Below are 18925 nucleotides of genomic sequence, written 5' to 3'. Positions count from 1 at the left end.
GGATGAGTAATCATCCTGTTACATCACCTTTCCTGGGAAATAGTTGCTAAGGAAAAGGAAAGTTAGGTATTTGCCTGGAAGCAATTGACCAATCAATAGATTGAAGCGACATGGTCGCTGGAATCTACCATAACAAAACCTAAAGTATTGGTAGGGTATGACCCTAACCCAAGAATGATAGGAATCTTGCCAAGTTGCAATTGATTCCGGATCGAATGCGAGTTGCATTCGGAGAAAAGGAGTCATTCCTTAACAGTTTGCCAGCTAAACGACCATTGGAATTGATTGTGCTTGTAACAGTTTAGAAAGCACTGTTTGCATTGTTTGCTCAATGAACTAAAGGATGAAAAGATATCTAAATACTTCAGGTTGAAGGCCTGAAGGGAGAGGCAGCTTCAGTTACCCCCGACTGCCTGCCTGACCCTAACCAAGGGGGTTGTTAACCGCGCCGGGAACGTGGACCGAACCCGCCATGAGAGGTCTCTCCGTTGAGTTCTACTTGGAGCAGGAGGACGCTTGGGTGCCAGAGGGGGCTCTGGCCGTAAATCCCTCGCCTTCCGGGCCCTGCACAAGAGGCTAACGTGACTCGGGATTGGATCTCGAGGCCCGCATACTAGTCTACGGGCGGAAACTTGGATTAGTGATCCCTGGTGGATTACTGGATAGCCTTCGGGCGGATTATGAATACGCCTACGGGCGGAACTCCTTGTATTTCAAAGATAAAAGGATAAAATGATAACAAAGAAGTTGTTTGGCATTGTTTTTCTTTATGTCCTGTGATAAGATTACGTGAAGGAACCAGTGCATAACAGGGTTAATCAAAGAAGCTATTTGTTATATGTCAAACTAATGTGGTAGGTAATTACATAACTAAAACAAACCGAGGAAAGTGCGGAGGATGGACCATGGGTCCGTCCTATGGATGGGTGGTCCCGGTTAGTCGGGAACTTTTCTCAAAGTCTTCGGCAAACAGAGGATGATCGTCATCTCCAAAACAAGTAACGAGAGCGATGACTTAGAATTAACTATTACCCAATTCACGCTGTTTTAGGGGAACGGAATGGGACTATGCCTTATGGCAGAGAGGTCGAGCCTTGCATCCCTCTCGTTTCCCATTCTCCTTGAACCAAGTGCAGCGTGAATCCGCTTCGGACCTGGCGTTTCTGCGTAAAGTAGTTCGCTCGGGTCTGACGTTAGTTGCTGCTAGCTAATGACCAAACTAGAAAACCTTAATTCCGGTCAATCCCAAGTGGGAAACGGCCAGGACACTTCCGCTACGTGGCAGACGCGGAAAGACCTAGATTACAAAACCCGTAACATTCCATGGGAGTGCCGGACGGAGTTTTCTAGACATCCTTTCCGATGGACTGCTAAGACGTGTCCTGGATGATCCTAGTGGACACGTTACAAATACCAACTCACTGGTCATTATGGCTTTGGGTTCGATCCTTGACTTTGCTCATTACACAAGGGGGTTTTCGCATCATGAAATGGATACATCCATTGTGACAAAAAGTCTAATCTCTCACTTAGGGAGCCATGGGAATTTGCTTGAAATAATCCAAATGCACCTTGAAGACCCACTTGAGTCCTATGTGTGGAATAAACAAATTGAAACCTCACTCGAGATGCTACTTACTATAGCAAATTCTATTGTAGTCAATCATATGGTCTAATGCACATATGTTTTAAATTTAATGCTTTGGAAGTTAATCTAATGTCATCTAGGATTTTCCATTGTTTCCAATTTTTAAGATAAGATAAGAATAGTTGATATGCACCTCGATGTTGAGGCATGTGTTTTGCACAACATGCAGGACAAAAATGTGTGTGTAGCAAATGTTGTGCAGTGTGCTCCCAGTGTGCAAATGAATATGTGCAAAGGGCAAGAGGTTATAAGGAAGAAGGTAGTTCGTCATGCATTCATGCATGTTGGAGGATATGAAAGTTCCGTTAGTTTCTTGAGAGTCATTCATCGCTTGGATGGGCTTGAGAAGCAAGTGAAGGCACTATTTCGAAGTCAAAGGGCTTTGGTTTCTCTGGATGAGAGCATTGATAGTCGTCTATAGAGGATTGAGAGAATTTTGGAGGAGAAATACGAAGGAAACCTTTGTGATGGGGTGAGGATACAAGATGAGTTGGAAGAAATCAAGGGTTACATAGGGGAGATATATGACCATGTCCGAAAATATTGGCCACGCATTGGATCCTTGGATGATCATGATCAGAAGATGAAAGATCTTATTGACAGTGCTGGTCATATAGAGGATGGAGTATGTGAGTTAATTGCTCACAAGAATGAGAATGTTTCCCTTGATGTGTAACTTACTTCTTTGAAAGTTTCTCTTAATAGGTTTTCGGCAATGTTAACCCAGATGAATCGTCGTGTGGGGTCATCCCCTTACACTCGAGAACATTGCCCTTGATGTGCAACTTGCTTCTTTCAAAGTTTATCTAGATAGGTTTTTGGCAATGTTAACTTGGATAAGTCGTCGTTGCATAAGCATATCCTTGAAAATCTCCATTTTGAAAAACATTATCTATCTCTTCCAAATTGAAAATCGCCACATACTTGATATATATAATCTCTGCAAAACTTTTTTAATGAGTTGTGTTTTATTCGATTGATGAAAATCTCCCTTTTGAAAAACATTGTCTATCTCTTCCAAATTATTAAGATTTTTTGAACTCATTTTAATAGTTTATTTGTTCATATTTTCACCTTGGTATTCATTCATCTTTGACCGTCAAACACCTTTGGATCTTTAACACATTCGAGCCTTTGGCAAGACCTATGTATGGATCTAGACGAATGGACATCCATTAGTAGGACTTGGAGAGAAAGAGAGAGAGAGAGAGAGAGAGAGAGAGAGAGAGAGAGAGAGAGAGAGAGAGAGAGAGAGAGTCAGAGGAGAGGAGGGAGGTTAGCCGGCCTTTGTTGAGCGATGTGTGCATGTGCTAAGGCATGGCCATATATGCATTTGGTTATGGGTTTTGGGCTTAATATGTGTGTATTCTTTCACTTTCGAGTCTAGGATATCCTCGAGACTAACATATCTTCAAGTTTGAGTGATGCTTTGCTGGGCCTTTGGTGAGTGTCATGTGCACATGTGGATGAATGGGCATCCATTGGAGAGGGGAATCATTAATTGGCTTTTGGCGAGCACTGTGTATGTATGTGCTGATGCATGATTATTTACACATGTGTTCATGCATGATTATTCTTTTGTCTTTGAGTCCAAGACACTTTCGATTTAGGGTTTTCAGTTGGAAATGTGTTTGTCTTCAATGGCTTTGAGATTTCTCTATTGGGACTCTTATACTCTATTAAAAGTTTCATGTAGTCATCATGGAACAGAGCAAAGCTATGGACGATGTTCTAGACATAGTGCATTCGACTCCATTGAATGCAATTGATTTGGTTGAATCAAAGAAAACAACCACAACATCATCTCTTCGACGCTTGCCTGCTTGGAGCCGTTCGCATGGGTATGAGAAATAGTTATTCTATTTGTATTTATGTCAAGATATTGTGTTCTTTTTGGGGAGATAGTCATTTGTGTATTTTGTTGTAGCCAAAATGTGGAGTTTAATAGAGTGAATAAAGTTAATGTGCGAAAGATGAAAGAAGTGGCGAGGCAACAGGGAGGGCTTGTTAGTAAATCCACAAGGACATCAACGATTCGAAGAAAGACAAAGGCTCCTTCAAGTTCTTTGGAAATTAAACGCCTCGAGACCAAGATGAATGAGTTGATGGAATTGCAAATGAGTTTATCCACACGTGTCGATCATGCACTTGCCATTTACTCTGTAGAGTTGCATGAACAAGCTAAAGTTTTGTACGGTGTTGTGTGCGAGACAAAGCACACCCAGATTGTTCTTCAACAAGTCTCGAGTGGTTTGGGTGGTGAAGTGAGGGAACTTTCGACAATTGTCTTTGAGATAAGCAGGTTGATGAATTTGTTGTTGAATGATATGTGGGCATCATTTTGGGGGTTTGGAGATTACCACAAGCCTGTGATTTGCCAGAGGGGTTGTCGACTACCGTTCTTGCAGTTTCAAATGAATGTTAATAGGTTCAATGCCTTGCTACAGCAAACTGAGTCATCAAATGAACAGTCCCAATTGAGGAGGACTTGCTTGGATGAGGCTTATGATCTATTATCGTCTTGCTTATATCTTATTTGAAAGTGCTTGGACCAATGCTTTTTTTGTGATGATGCATGCTTCCTTTTTGTGAAGCTTATATTGGTTTTAATGTAACAATGTGATACCTCTTTCTTGAGGTTTGATCTATATAAAGAATTATCATGTATTGCAATGTGGATACAAATTTTTTTATTTTTGTAGTGTAGTGCATGCAAGAGTAATATTCTTTAATTGTATGGTCTAATTGTAATTGTAATGTTTGAATATTCACCTCTCTCTCTCTCTTCTCTCTCTCTCTCTCTTCAACATTTGGATGAAGGTTATGATCTATTGTTGTCTCGCTTATGAAGATATTGAAATGCTTAGGCCAGTACTTTTTTGTGATAATGTGTGCTTTCTTTTTTTGTAACGAGACTAAATTGAGTAAAATGTATTGGGTACCTACATTGTGGTGTGATGTCTCTTTCTTGACGCTTGATTTGTACAAAGAATTATTATTATCATGTCAAACAATGTGGATATATAACTTTATTCATTTTTACGGTGTAATGCATGTGAGTAATATTCTCTAATTGTATGGTCTAATTGTAATGTTTGAATATTCATATTTCTCTCTCTCTCTCTCTCTCTCTCTCTCTCTCTCTCCAGCGTTTGGTTCAATTTATTGGGGAGCTTCAATCTATGATGCATTCTTCTCTCTTTTAAAGAGTTTGTAAACATTGATCGCATTTATAATTCTATGTATGTGTCCATTGTCTCTTTGTTGATGTTTGATCTATAGTTTATAAATAGAATTATTGTCTTGCAATCTAGAGAGAAAACTTCATTGATTTTTGCAATGTAGTAAGTATCAAAGAGTAATATTCTCTGTAAAATACTTGGGTATGGAAATCTCTCTCTCTCTGTCTCTCTCTGTCTCTCTCTCTCTCTCTCCAATATTAGTTTCAATGTCTATGTATGGATTGGAATAATAATGTGTATTATTTCTCTTTTGAAGAGTTTGTAAATATTAAATACATTTTTATTTTTAAGTATATTGCCTCTTTCTTGAGGTTTTATCTATAGAAACATTTATTATGTCTTGCAATTTATAGAGAAGAGTTCATTAATTTAAGAATCCTAACATTTTATAGTTTATTGCGCATTCATGTTGAAGAGTGATGTTTGGGTTTGAGTTATAGGCTTTGGGGGATCGCTTGCCAATTAGATATAGTTTTTTTTCGTTTGTCTTTAGATTAGATATCTAATTGTATAGAATATATAAAAATATATGATGATTCTAATTTTGACTACTATTGTTCCTTGCACGTAGGAGGATTGTGCTGATTTAAATTGCTGTAGTATTTTGGATTATGTGATTCTAGATTGATTCTACTTTTAAGTCTTTTTGAAAATACTAATCCCAATCAAGTCTCTCCTTGAAAGAATGCATGATTTCTCTTGATGTGCAGGCTTTGTGAGAATCCAAACAATATGGGTTTTTCACATCAGAGAACTAGCAGGGATTATGTGTTACGTATTCATAGGCATAGACTCAACTCTACACGATATAGACAACAATAGGTTGCTAGTCTTAGGGCTCAAATGGCAAAACATGACCAGAGGGGGTACAAAGAGATGTGTTCTACTATAGTTGAGTGTCAGAACGTTTTGCAAGGAGGGGCTCTAAATCATGGTAGCTTGATTCGTGAGGGACTTAACAGTTTGATTGACCAGCAATCTGCTAATGATTATAATTGTGATGCTGAAAATCACCAAAACCTAGGAAATCCTGTGATTAATGAGTCACATGTCAATAATGCTCCAACCTTTAGTCCTCAAAATGGAGGTTTTTGCTCCATTTTACATGCTTTTCCTACAATGGATATTCATCCTGCAACTTTATGTTTATGATACTGAGCATGAGTTATCTAATCGGTTGGATGTTGTGCCTAATTTATTGCCAAATTTGCTTGGGGAGCTTCAGACTATGATGCATCAACACAATGCATATGCACAAGCTTTTAGATCCGTGGTATGCAATTGCAAAACAATCCCTTGCATGATTTGAGAATGACTATTTTTGGGGTTCAACATGCTAATAGACAATACTTAGCTCCAGTGGCAACTAAGGTTGCGGCTATCATGCCAGGACAAGGCGATGAGAATACTCTTGATCGTCGAGACATACATGTTTATAGTCAAGATGGACAATGTATTGCTATTTCAAACTTGCATAGGGTATATATGCCAATGCTATACATTCTTATTTTTCCTATGGGTGATGATGGTTGGCATGTAAAGGTACCTTATAGCAGTGTTAATGTTCCAATTAATATACATGGATTGTCTAATAAGGACTGTGTTACTCAGATGTAATTTTATGCATTTCGACTACAAGTGCGTAAGGACACTGAGGTGTGCATGTTGCGGGGTGGTCGATTGTTGCAACAATTTATTGTTGATGCTTATTGTAGTATAGAGCAATGTAGGTTGGCTTGGTGTCGTCAAAATCAATCAGCTTTACGCTTGAAAGTTTATAAGGGCTTAACAGATATGATGGGAGTGATGGACGATGGGCCAATGGGAATTATTGGTGCCTCTATTAGTAAAAGGGTTGTTTTGCCATCTTCTTTTATTGGTGGGCCAAGACACATGTATCAGGATGCCATGTGTTAGAAGATAGGCATAGGAACCCACTATAAGCAAGGGCGTATGAGGGCAAATGGGTGTGAATAGCCTTAGGGGCAGGGAAAACCCTAACCCTAGCTTGGCAAAGGCTATATAAACAGCCTATGGGTCACTATCAAGTGTGAGATAGAGTGTACCCAAGTTGTACCTTGAGAAACTTATTAAACAAGAATTTGTTCTTGTACTTTGAGCCTCTTTCTCCCTCTTGTGCACACATTCCAATGCTGCAACTTTACTTTCAAACATAGGCATGGCGTCCATATTTTGACGCGCTTATTTATTAAAGCGCTTGATATTTATTTATTACTTTTGTATGCGCATGGGCGCACGATTTAAATATTTGTATTGGACATTGTATTTGGGTACCGCCTGACTCCTTGGGCGCCCAATAGCTTTAATTCTTTAGTGGCACAAAAGCTAAAGCGCGCTAATTGTAAATTGGGCTATTTTTTGAGCTTGAAGATGAATAATATATAAAATACATGCTTTGTGGAGTGCTCACACAAGGCATAGGGAAAGATTGCACCCAATTAGTCTCTTGCTTCATGTCGTGCAAGTTTTCTTCATTGTTTTTTGTGCAAAAAGTAGAGTTCTTTTGTTCTTAGGGACCTTCTGACGCTCACTACACGCGCATACGGTGTCCGATCTGTGCACCAGAGAGAGAGAGAGAGAGAGAGAGAGAGAGAGAGAGAGAGAGAGAGAGTGTGTGTGTGTGTCTCGGGGAAGTTACTATATGTATATCCTCTACATTACGTGCGTTCAATGCCTATTTATAAATATCTTTATTGGTGAATTTTTCTTGAATAAAACATAATCCTTTTGTATTAAATCTGTAAATAACCCCTTTATATTACACCCTTTTGTATGCAAAAAATGTATAAAGTTGGTATTTTAAAAATATCTTATTTTGAACCATGTGATGCACACATATATTCATGAGTAACTTACCCGCGTGTGTGTGTGTGTGTAATGCTTGCCTCTTTCATTTTGTCATTGATTCATGATAACTTGTTAATAATGAATATAGATTCGAACATTCAAAGCTAACGAGATTGATGCCAAGCCTTAACAAACTTTTCCAATGTTTGATTATAATGTATGGTTCAAACCATGGAATGTTCTTATAAGGGTTTTAAATGTGTAGTAGTCTTGACGATAATAGTAATGTAGCCTATGCCAGAGGAAGAAGTGGTTGTTGTCCACTATGCCCTAGTGGGTGTACTTGGCATTTCACTAAGCCATTAGGAAGCACCTATCTCTTGCATGCAATGGCTTCTCCTTTGAGATAAGGGCCCTTGGCTTGGATGGTGAGGACATCTCTCTTTCTTGCCCCTTTGAGATTAAGATTTGGGAAACCAAATAAAATTGTCTACAAGTTGACAATAGTAGGAGATGCTTTTCTTTATATTGTATCCCTAGAAAGTAGGGGAATCCTTTTCATTCATGTGGTTCTTATATATCCCTATTATCTTTATCCTCCCTGCAAGATATACATGTTTTCTTTAGCCATTTCTAATCGTGCTTATTGGGTGGTTAATGTATGAGTTAGCATGCACAGCCAACACTTTGAGATGTATGTATCTTTCTTGAAAGCTTACCAATGCCATGTTCCCTTTAATGATTAGCTTACCTCTATCATCTACACATTGGCAATATATCTCTTTTAGGCCATATCTATCTCTTTTTGGCATGACGAGTGTATACACGTGAATATATTGCTGAGGTATGTTTGTTTCTCGTGGATGTATTAGTCATGTTCTTGCAAATATTTGCACATTCTTACAAAACCCTATAATATGAATATGTCTCACATTTGATTCCTTATATTCCTAGATCTATGAGATAATTTTTTAAGTGCTACAAAGTTAAAGATAGTGTGCTAAAAAGAAGATCAATTTGACATCGCATTATTCAAGTGATAGGGACAAATTGTTGTGTATGAAGTTATTTATCTAGAGCTCGATGCATAGGAACTTTTGAATAGGACGCTATAGAGCTTCAAGTATCTTTTTCATCACATAAAACCTAGATTCAATAAATTTTCTTTTCTATCATAGCTTTATGCCATGTGCACCAAGCATGTTGTTTTATCCGAGCAACCTTTACAAAAATTTACAATGGCGCAAACCAACCACGCAAAGCACCGCTAGTGAGCCGGCCCAGGCTAGCTAGTTACTATTATTGAGGGGGACTTGAGGCTGATTTTCAAAGGTTCTTCTTTTAGAAATTCAATTTTCCACGAAAACTGCTCGTGTGGTGGGGAGTACGATGGCCACAGCATGCATGCATTCTTCACTGCTTGGGGCTGGCAAGTAGGCCAAGTTTGCCGACGGGGAGAGTGAAGAGGGGGCCGTTGGCGTCGGCGGCCAGGATGCCGGCGACGGCGTTGTACCAGGCGATGAGGGCGGTGACGATGCCGGTGAAGCCGCCGGCGCGATGCATGGAGGGCGAGTGCCGGAGCTCGGCGGCCGTGAGCAGGGCGAAGGTGAGGGAGAGGGCGGCGAACAGGGCGACCAGGGCGGCGGACGTGCGCAGGCTGCACGCCAGCATCAGCAGAGTGAAGATGCTCCAGGCCAGAAGGAAGGTCCCGACGGCCGGGGCCAGGTCCTCCTGAGCCGAGGCCTCCTTGTAGGCGGCCGCCACCCCGAAGGCAGGGATGAGAAGGACCGCGTAGGCCAGCCAGAAGGCCCCGTAGGAGGTAAAGGCGGTGGCCGCGAAGGTGTTGCCCGCCCGGAACTCCCACATGCCCGCCAGGCCCTGCGCCACCCCGCCGTAGAACAGCGCCAGGCCCAGGACCACGTTCACCGGCCCGCTGCTGCTCACCCCCAACAAGCCCGCGTTGTAGCACGACAGCACGAACGTCGTCAGCGCGAACGCCGAGAGGCCCAGGGGCCCCGCATTCGCCTGCTGCAGCCCGCCGCCAACCATGTTGCTGATTGGCCCGCACATGTACTTGTCGCCTAGGTAGTACGGCATGGGTGATAGCGGGCCTGCCGGCGCTGCTCCGGGGTGGCCCATCGACAGCACGTGCTGCGGCGTCGTCATCGACATGCCCCCCCCGCTCTCTCTCTCTCTCTCTCTCCAATGTGCTACTACGCTCCTCGCTCTCTAATTTGCTAATAGACTATCTGCTCTAGAATCTCTATTCCTTCCTTGTCTTCTCCTCCTCTCACTGCAAGCCGTGGTAAGACGCTCTCTCTCTCTCTCTCTCTCTCACAAAAACACTAATCTGCCCGCTCTATTAGATGTGCGTGCTAATATTATGATCTCTACTGTCTCCGCTTACCTTCGATCCTTGCTGCACACTCCCTCACCATGCGTTTATAGCCCCCAACACACTCCCTCACCATCAAGCCGGTTATAATTCTTGCAATGTAGTCGCACATCACTCCAAGTGGCGCAAATCCAAGATGCCCCCATTATCATCATGTCCCACGGGCTTTTTCAATTCACTAATGCTAACCGAATTTGCCGACTAACGGACTGCACGTAAGTTTAAGAATGTGCAACATAATACTCACGCAGTGCGAACCGTCCCAAAGTGCGAACGTATGAAGCTAACAAACGATGTTCACACTTCGGAGCCGGACATCGAGGAACTCTTCCCACCAGGGTTTGAGATCCTATGGGACCCATTGAATTCATGGATAACACATCATCCACATAAGATTGCAATTTTGCAGCTAAGGCCAAATGCTTATTCTTATTCAATGGTCATGAAGAACCGAGGTTTAGTGCAAAATCAATTGCAAACATTTCCACAAAACCTTACAACTTTAAAGGGGAAGTTAACGACGTTGAAATTTACAACAATTTCGAATTATAAAAAACATAAACACACTAGTACTTGGTTTAGAAATCCCTCCAAGATTGTGAAACTAAAGGTTTGTGTATCTACTATCAAACTTGTTTTTCATGAATCCAATGTTTGTGGTTGTGCGTTGATTGTTCTTTTTTAAAGGTGAAAAAGGATGGACGGTAAAGTATGTAGTACGTAGAGCCTAGGTCTGTTGGCCTCTTGAGTGCGGGAATTCTTCTCTTTGCCGTGATGAATAAATTATATAACAGTTTCCTCATATTGCATGTGAGGTAGTTATGCCTTCCCTACCCATAGTGAAGAGTTTTGGTTGTCGAGTTTCCTTAGCTCACATTTTTGAAAATAAAAATTAAAGTAAAAAGTATTAATCTCTCGTCATCTCAAGTCACAATCACCCATCCTCATGGGATGCAAAATAGCTAGTAGGGGCCAACAAAAAAAGCGATCCATTCCACTTAGCCACCATGCTATCAAAGAAACTCTTGCATGCTCGCTACACCACCAAACTTCTTTCTCTTTGGAGTCATTCAGAGCTACATCTAAGCTTAGATCTCAATATGTTAAGCTCTCATGTAAAACTCTCTGAGAATTTCTAAGACTTATCGAAGAATGAGCTACTGAGTGTATAATAAGAGAGAGAAAAGAGTTCTTGAATGTCACACCCTCCACAAGCCATAGGAAGACCTTAAGGGGACATGCCAATTAGACCAAGACTTGCTGGTTCAAGCAATGTTTGATCTTAAAAATCTATAGTAGTTTGCAACTAATTCTCACAAGAGGTTGGTGGGCTAGTAGAACAAACCTATACTTACCAATAAGTTATTTAGTCTCATATTGACCTTTAAGAGGCTTCCATTGTAGAAACTCTTTCTAGGATTTTGCTAGAGATCATCCATACTCTCAATGAGAGATGGGAGAGGCCATAGCATGATTTTTAAAGAATGAGGAGGAGGACAAGAGATGCTCTTATGAAAATATGGGATTTTGGCACCTTCTTTCACCCAACCCCTCATATGGTCTAGCACTATAACTTACGGGATTTTGGCACCTTCTTTCACCTAGCCCCTTATATGGTCTGGCATTATAACTTATGGTGTACTCAATTACTCTCACCAAGCCTTCTTTGTACTTTTCATTTTAACCTCTGAAAAATTTTCTTCAAGGTGTTAGTAATGGAATTCTCTTTCTTGTCAAGAATTAAAGTGTTGGTGTTAGATTTTTTGGTACAGCTACTCACAACACAAATGTCTGCGCGGCTGTAATGGTCACAATTGACAACCATGCTAAGTTCCATGGCATACCAACCAAACTGATTGTTCCGTGATCCCGTATCCATATGAAAGCCATTGTTGTTCCTATCTTGACCAACCTAGTCATGGGAATCAACCCCGAGGTTGCAATAGCTGGATGAATGGTTAAATGATTGGAACACCCCAACATGTGAATCAACACCCCTAGTAATGGGTATCAACCTCGAGGTTGCAATGGCTAGATGAATGGTTAAATGGTTGGAGCACCCCAACACGTGTTACTATTGCATGCAGTAATGCCATTGGAGGTCAAAGAGGCTTGAAACTACTGTATATGATATACAAAAACTAAATAAGAGATTAGGAAAGAGCAAGGTCCATATTATGTCTCTTAATATGGTTTAGAATTAGGGAATTCAAGATATGGCTATTAATGTCATTACTCCATCTATATAAAGAGCACCATTTTTTCGCAATAAAAGGGAAGCACCCCATTAAATGGAAACCCCAAACCAAAGTATAACACCAAGTAAATACCTAATTGGCTAAATTTCCACACTACAAATGTAGTTTGATGTGGCTCCACAAGCTCGACTTGTTGCCTCATCGAATCCACTAGCTTGAATTCCTTCCATCATAATACCCCAACCAAAGCCCAAACTCCTCATATGTTTAGACACCATTCCCTTAGGCAAACTTCTAGCTCTTCTCCCCACCTTTTGTACTAATTTTCTATTCTTTTTTTTTACATCCCTTGGTTGAATCCCTAGTCCATATGGCTTAGAACATTTGTGTCCTGCCAATTTTGCTCTTAGGCAATAGTATCCTCACCGTTGTATGCAATGTAAGGGTCAATCTATTCTCTTTATCCTTCTAGACACCAAGTGTAGTGTCAATATCATCATTACATCCGCTTGTTGATAAATTAGTCTTCTCAATTGGGATTCAATGCCCTTGATCAAATGGTTAATCAATCAATGTGCCAGCATCTTGAAGCACTCCAATTGCGATTCGATGGTCTGGTTCAAATGGTTGATCAATCAACATGCAAGCATCTTGAAGCACTCCATATTGCTAGCATTTCTTTTAGAATTCCTGTGGTACTCCTCATTATGCTATACATGAATATGGCATATAAAATTATTCTTAGTCTCCCCTATATTTGCCAAGGCTAAATTAGTCAAACTTGGGATAAAAGTTAGATTATGATATTATCTAGCCAAATAACCATCGAATTCCACCTTCATGCTATGTGAGATGCTGTGATCTCCACACTCCAAAGGCTATCCCGTGATTACTCAATTGGTGAACATCCTTGAAGGCCTTAAGAAATACAAGAGAAAGAATCAAAAACTAGATAAAATTAGTTCATTGTTTGCATTCTAAGTTCAAGAATGAATCAATGGACCTTTGAAAGTATTTTAAGAATTTCCTTGCTTGGGATAATTCCAAGATGGAAAGCCTTGACCCCAAATATTATAAGTGCTACACATTCCCCTTAAGCTTCATTTCATGCCAAGTAGGAGATAGAATCACCACATGAATCTGCATGTGATGATAAAGCTAGTCAAGGATGCTTTTGTAGGTTTGGATTCATCACCCTCATGGATAGAACTAAATGGACATTCTACATTTTGATTCCTACATGTTGAATGAAGCAACCTCATCCTCAAGAATTTCCCCTCATGTTTTCTAAAAAATATGCAAGAGCTTTCCCTCATCCTAGATAATCCTAGTTTGCGATGATCACCTATCTTTGAGTTTAAGTTATCACTCATCAAACCATGAACTACCCATCCAAACTCTTGACCTAGAAATGTCACAATGGTAGGTAAAACATTTGCTATCCAATAGGGAAAAGATTGTCACATTATCCTAGAAAAAAAAGGCTCCCATCATCCTGATTCTTTTCCATATCTTGCCTTCCTTAAGGCACAAAATTTGCCCTTTCTTTCCATCTTACCATGTCTAGTCCACGTGTCACTGCACCATCCCTCAAGAAATGGCCTCACATTGGATAAGGCTACCTTCTATTGGTCTAAAGAATGCAACGTGGAAAAAAACTACTTTGTCATGGATTGAGAATCTGTGGCTTTCATTTACTCCATCAAGAATTTAAGCATTATCTATTGGGCAAATCCTTTGTCTTCCATATTGATTGTTTGCCCTCATTTATTCAATCAAATAAAAAATATTTACTGGTCTTCCAATATGTTGGGTGTTATTATTGTAGGAGTACAACTACTAAGTGATGTCATTGGTCATTGGCCTCTACAAGCACTCAACAACAATGAACTACACCCTATATCCACTACATACATTGTGACCTTACACCTATACATTATAGGTGGTGGGCACCCATCACTGTCACTTTATTGTTTATTTTTTCAATGACTTTCAGTCACACATTGTGACTATTGGATTTCCCACATCTTGTGTGTGTCTCACCAGCCTAGGTCACTTGTGCTGGTCACTTAAGTCTGTTACTCCTAGTCCCATGTGGACCTAGTGGACTTTTGGCAGTTTTTGGCATCTTTTCTCGCCGAAGTCTGGAGCGTCGACCTTGTCTACTGGAAACTGAAGCATCAGAGTGCACCGAAGTAGATCTAACGAAATATCCCGATGGTGTCCAATACAGCATCAGGATTTGTCATATCTCTAAATTAAGTCATCTGATCTAGAGACATACGTGTGAAGATCTCCTATAGCTCCTCTTCGTTCATCCCTCAACTCATCATGCTGATCTAAATATCCATAAATGTCACCTACATAGACAAAAATTGATGTTAGCATAATCAATATAAATCAAGAAAAGCATGGTAATATAAATCTTAAAAAAATGATCTTATCTAAAATTCATATCTTGTGTACCCTTATAAGCAATTAGTCAACAAATTGAGTGGTGGATGCTCCAAGTATGAAGTACCCTATGATCCTATATTAATCTCTTGACATAAGTCCGCATACACTGGAAGGTTTGTAGATAGGTCACCACAAAATGATGAATCCACCTTGTTCTTAAAGAATTCTTGGACTCTTGTATTTCCATCATTGTTACCCAATTTTGGCTCCTCTACATGCTCCAAGCTTTCGGCGGTCTCCACCCCTTGTAATATCAACCTCTCTATTTACATATTGTCCTCATGTATGCTGGGAACATTGCTTTGATCATATACTCTCGCACTTCGGGGAGCTAAAGGTATAACATATCACCATCGAGGTTGTCGGGGGTTTGGATGGAAAATTACATGTTCAAAATCACATATAAGAGGGATGTAACTTTTGTGGCATGTACCATGTTGTAATAAAATTTAAAAAAACATGAGTTCATGCACGTGTTCACAATGGGCCAGCAATACAAGCGTGTCATGCAAATACGTCCATCATTTTTCAGAATCTATTTCGAGAAATCTAGATGGACCTTGTCGAACTGTTGCTCTAGCTCCTTCAAGCACCACTTTGAACCACTACACATCGAATAGGATCATGGAGAAGCTACGGTAATCCACCGTGATAATACTTTGCAAGTTCACAAAATACTCAATCTCATCTATAATAGTGTTTGGATCCATTGCTCGTCGTCGCCTCTCTTACCTCAAAATTTACCATGATACCACAATCTGTTGTGGAGTGCATTATGTTGATACGCTCCACGCGGAAATGTCATCCGCGCGATCGCGCCGCACTGTATATTTTGTACTATACATTAAAACATTAAATTAGTTATCGCATATAAAATGTAAATATGACAAACCCTAAACATGTCATCACCTTTGGACTACATCCCCTCGCGAATTCCCACTCCTCAGTTGAGACCTCCGCCCCTTCGTGAGACACTACAGTCAAAGCTCCATGCAACCATCGTGTTGACATAAACCACGGCATCTCCTCCATGCCCTTGGGATATCAAATCGATCGATGGCGCGTACTATGTCGAAATTCAGATCACACTTCCTTTCGATCTTTCTTAGCTTGCTCATACCTAGCAAGCCACATCTCCATGGAGGCATGGTGCAACATATAAAAGTGATTCACTTTCTCCTCCATTGTAGCATCTATTCTTTTTTCTACCCATTTCCAACCACCACATCTTCGGTCAATCTATCATCGTCCTTTAGCGAGACCATCACATACTATTGTCTGAATCCACCGTTGATAGCCACTATGAAATATGCACTAACGCCTCAGACACCAGCCAACCTTTAGCCATGCTACCTTTTGGCTTAGCTCATTGTCACACAAAGCCTTTCGGGGTTTTCATGAAGTGCTCCAAGAAGAACATCCATCGTGTATGGATAGGTCCAACAATCTCCACTTCATCTACAAGATGTACAAGAAGGTGGATTTGTATCGTGAGCATGTTGGTGGGCAGGTATTTCTCAAAGAGACAGACCGTCTCAACTGCTCCCCACCTTGCAGATTCAATAGAGAATGTCTTGATCTCCTTCTGTGAGATCCATTATACTAAAGTTGACAACTTGTAAATCGCCCCGCGTATTTTTGGAGTAAGGCATTCTACGATCGCGATCGGTAGTACAGACTGTCATCAATGAAAAAGCATTACAAACAACGACTACACTTCAAATAGACAAATATGTAGGTCACTTATAATCCATTCGTAATACAAACCTGACATATCTTATGCCAATCATGGGATTTTAGCCCTGATAATTGGTCGTCTTTAGAAAACGCGCACCTAAGAGAATGCATCATACTCATCGGAGTGTAGATAGTCTTGATAATTTTCTTCAAAATGCACTCTTCTTTAGTGGACAATACCCAAGGAGTGCGAGGTAGCTGCAAGTGACCATCAGCACTCGACTCCAGTCAAAGGGCCTCCATCTTGCCTACCTCCTTCAAATCCATTCATGCCCCTGTAGTGCTTCTCTTTCTTGTGATGTGGTCCCATAGTAGGTTGCCAAAATTCCTGAGAATATGCATGGGATCCAACAAGTGGTTGATCTGTAAAAGTGGGTCCAATACGACAAGTTGTAGAAAACTGAGAATCGTCGTATTCCATTTGGATAAACCTTCCCTCAGTTCATGACCCTCTAGCAAAAAAGCGATGTATCCTTGATATACGATATTCTTCATGGTTCGTGACCTTCGAAAGTCTAACAGTGCCCCACACAGTAGACATGCATGATAACCTGAGGTAACCAAACCTGTCCCAACCCCTCTATCCATTGAATACAAACTTGAATGACCTATGATAGATATTACCAACGAGAATAGAAGCCTACTTACGTAAGCACTCCCCGAATCCCAGAAAGTCATGCATGGTCCACATGAGAATGACTCGAATATTGGCAGACCGTCGACCATCACGCTTGCTCATATCTTCCAAGATGACCCCTCCTCCCATAAAATCTGAAGCTCATTGACTAATGGATGAAGATACATGTCCATATATTTGACTTTGTAGCAACTAGGAACGAGCAAGCTAAGGATGAGGTGTCCTTTCTTTGTAGAAAGCCATGGAGTGATGTTATAGTTGGCAATGACTACAAGCCACACACTATAAGAAGTTCAGCACAGACCGAATGGGTTCATGCCATCCATAGCAAGACCGAGCCGAAGTTTCCTTGGCTCTCAGCCAAAGCCTAGAAAGGTAGAGTCATTGTTGCTCCATGCATGTGAATCCAATGATATTCGTTGAACTCCATTTGTGGATCTATTTTGCGCATACCACGTTGCTAAGCTCACTATGTCAGATGTACGAAACATGTGATTTGTGCGGGGGATAAGCGAAAAGTGTCTAAGAACTTTTTGAGTGATGGTTTTCCCTTGCAAGTTCTATCGATATGTGTAAGCACCACACTTTGGACATGTCTCCATAGTCTCCTATTCTCCTCGAAAAAGTATACAATCATTGATACATGCATGGATGCTGTTGTAGTCCATGCCAAGCTTTCATAAAACATATCGCACATCATCACGAGACTCAAGCATGGTATTTGCAAGTGGTAATTTATGATACTTCAGTAACCTGAAAAAAATCATAAAACACCTTGAAAAATCACAATTGTTTTTTTATGATAGTGCCAAAAAGAAAGCAACAAAGCATACCTACAAGGTACCTGAACAACTCGGTCACACTCGCATTGCTCCACCCGTATTTTGCTTGCACACTTAGGAGTGCAAGTAGTGTCTTCAGGTGAGATACTCAACACCCATTATATAATGGTATGAATGCTTCCTCTCTAAGCGGATGATATGTCTCGACATCCATGGGCATCAATGCATCGATGAATGCCTCCATCTCAGGCTCCAAGATTGTAGGAAAGTCTGGAAGGCTGCCTGTCTCCTCTGGTATTGATGGTATGGATTGGGTAGTAACTTCCAAGTGGTGGATTGGCTCAGGCACTCCATCCATCGCACACCCACGAACTCTTCTAACTAGCCGCAAAGGGTGCACTCCTCCTTGGGATGAGACGTCACCTCCCTGTAATAAATTTTCCGGCCACATCCAATGTTTTTGTATATGATATTCAATGAGTTTGCGAATACAATGCATGATTGATATATACTTTTCTTACCTTTTGCTCAAAAATCTGAGATCGCCTGATCAATGATCTCTGATTGAAACTTGTTGAAGCGTCGTACGTGTTCTATAGACAATCGGCGTTTTCGTCTAATTGCCATCTTATATTGAGAGCAAGAACATGGGACACACTGATTAAGATACACCTCGCGATCTTGAATATCACGGCCTTCATCGTTTTCCATTTGGTCTACGTTAAGACAAACAATTTGTTTTTGTTATCATGCTTTTTTTCTTTCTTAAATTATTTGAGAAGGAATTTCGTCTCTTGTAGCTCAACAAAATTAATGTATGTAAAGTCTCCACCCACCTACGGATGGGCTTACAGTATGTAAAGTCTAATGTGCTACGTATGGGGACGAGGGAGTAGCTACCCTATGTCGGAGTGTTTCCCATCCCGTGGTGTAACTGACCTCTTTTCATCAGGACTTTGTTCATTCATGATTAGAGGAGCTTCTTCATGAGTTTATGCACTCATTTTGAGCTTGATTATGG

The 18925-nt window shown here is 40.7% G+C and overlaps 1 pseudogene; it reads right to left on the bottom strand.

The window, feature by feature from the left end:
• Window positions 1-9111: 9111 nt before the first annotated feature.
• LOC148026186 (accumulation of dyads protein 2 pseudogene) lies at window positions 9112-17026 on the bottom strand (annotated as a pseudogene).
• Between the last annotated feature and the right edge of the window lie 1899 nt (window positions 17027-18925).

The sequence above is a fragment of the Lygodium microphyllum genome, chromosome 14 (assembly GCF_053477565.2).
Source record: "Lygodium microphyllum isolate KBCC chromosome 14, Lygodium_microphyllum_v1.1.10, whole genome shotgun sequence".
Lineage (NCBI taxonomy): Eukaryota > Viridiplantae > Streptophyta > Polypodiopsida > Schizaeales > Lygodiaceae > Lygodium > Lygodium microphyllum.
This window is presented reverse-complemented; position numbering and strand designations above follow the sequence as displayed.